Below are 1,749 nucleotides of genomic sequence, written 5' to 3'. Positions count from 1 at the left end.
GGCATAAAAGCTTGTTGAGTGGAATTGTTAAGATTAAGGGAAAACAAGAATTAGATGGTAATAGAGTGAACAGCTACATGCTATAAACTTAAAACAAACAGGAAATTGGAATCTGAAATCGTTACACAAGGCCATAAACACTGAAAAAGGAAAAATTCCTTTCTACTCGGTCTCTTCATTCGTCCATCCATTATTAGGTCACCTCTAAGGCAAGATGACTACCAGAAGACTCAATGTCAACAGACTAGAGCACTTCTCTGAGTGGGAACAGTTTGTTGCTAACTTGAAGGGAAAGTTGAGCCAACACATAGTTGGTAATAGTGGAGCAGAAAAGGAGTGGGTTGCTTTCAGAGATTTGGTGTACAGTACTTCATTTACTCATCAGAGTCAGAACACTTGTAAACATCAAGACTGGTTTGATGAAAATGATGGAGAAATTCAGAAGCTGCTAAATGAAAAACAAGTACTCCGCAGGGTTTACCAGCAGGATAGTTCATCCATATCTAAGACAGCAGCATTTAACTCTATCCAAAGTAAACTAGAGGGACTGTGACTGAACGGTCGGGTCAGGATCACCATGGCTCTTAAAAGGTTCTTCAGGTTTTTATTTCTTGTTCAGTCTGCAACTTCAGTGTATTTTTGAAGGAACATTGGTGTTATGCCTGTTGCATTTAACAAGGAACTTGATCCTGTTAAAAAAAATCTTTGTAGACAAGATTAGAGAATATAAATCCAAGAGACAGGCAGCTGGAAGACCAGTTAATATAGGTCCTGAATATCAACAAGATCTGGACAGGGAACAATTCAAGCTTAAGCAGATATATGGTAAAGCAGATATGAATATATTCCCAACATTCAAATTTGAAAACCCCCAATTTGAAGAGGCACCTAATCTCTAGTCTTGAGGAGTAACTATGGAGTGTATCTTGTTGTTTGATTATTTGCCATTAGTTAGTTGTATAACTAATCAATAGTAACAATAAATTTTAATTTCACTTTAAAAAAAAGTAAACTAGAAACAGAGCTTAAAGAGATGCAGGATTCTTGGCTCAGTGAGAAGGCAAATGAAATATCATTTTACTCTGATAGTAGCAATCCAAAATGCTTCTATAATGCCCTGAAGGCTATTTATAGGCCAAAGATATATGGTACATCTCAACTACTCAGTGTTGATGGAGCCACAATTGATTAGCGGTAAGGACATGATCCTGGAGAGATGGGCTGAACACTTCCACAGTGTTCTCAATAGAACATCATCAATCAATACTGAAGCCATTGACCATTTAGCTCAGGTTGAAGTCAATCCTTCTTTAGCCAAATTTCCAACTGAAGAAGAGATTTTGAATGCCATTAGGCTCCTCATCTGTGGCAAAGCACCTGGTGCTAATTCTATTCCAGCTGAGATTTACAAGGTGTGGGGGTCCATTGCTCATACAAAAGCTGACTGAAATTTTCTGGGTTATATGGTAAGAGGAAGTTATCCCCCAGGAATTCAAGGATGCCTTCATTGTCCATCTCTATAAAGGTAAAGGAAATAGATTGTCCTGTAATAATCACAGGAGGATCTCTCTCTTAGTCATTGCTGGCAAGATTCTTTCCAGAGTCTTCCTTAATAGGCTGATCCTTCATCTGGAAGATGGTCATCTACTTGAGAGCTGGTGTGGCTTCAGAAAGGGTCAAGGAATGGCGGATATGGTGTTTGCTACCTGACAACTCCAGTAGAAATGCCAAAAACAGAACAGAGGTCTG

At 38.7% G+C, this 1,749-nt stretch overlaps 1 pseudogene; it reads left to right on the top strand.

Annotated features, from left to right (window-relative positions):
• The first annotated feature begins 577 nt into the window (after positions 1 to 577).
• Positions 578 to 899, top strand: LOC114045157 (annotated as a pseudogene).
• The last annotated feature ends 850 nt before the right edge of the window (positions 900 to 1,749 follow it).

The sequence above is a fragment of the Vombatus ursinus genome, unplaced genomic scaffold, assembly GCF_900497805.2.
Source record: "Vombatus ursinus unplaced genomic scaffold, bare-nosed wombat genome assembly UNPS02014778.1, whole genome shotgun sequence".
Classification (NCBI taxonomy): domain Eukaryota; kingdom Metazoa; phylum Chordata; class Mammalia; order Diprotodontia; family Vombatidae; genus Vombatus; species Vombatus ursinus.
Note: the sequence above shows the minus strand (reverse complement) of the source record. Positions and strands in the feature narration are given on the sequence as shown.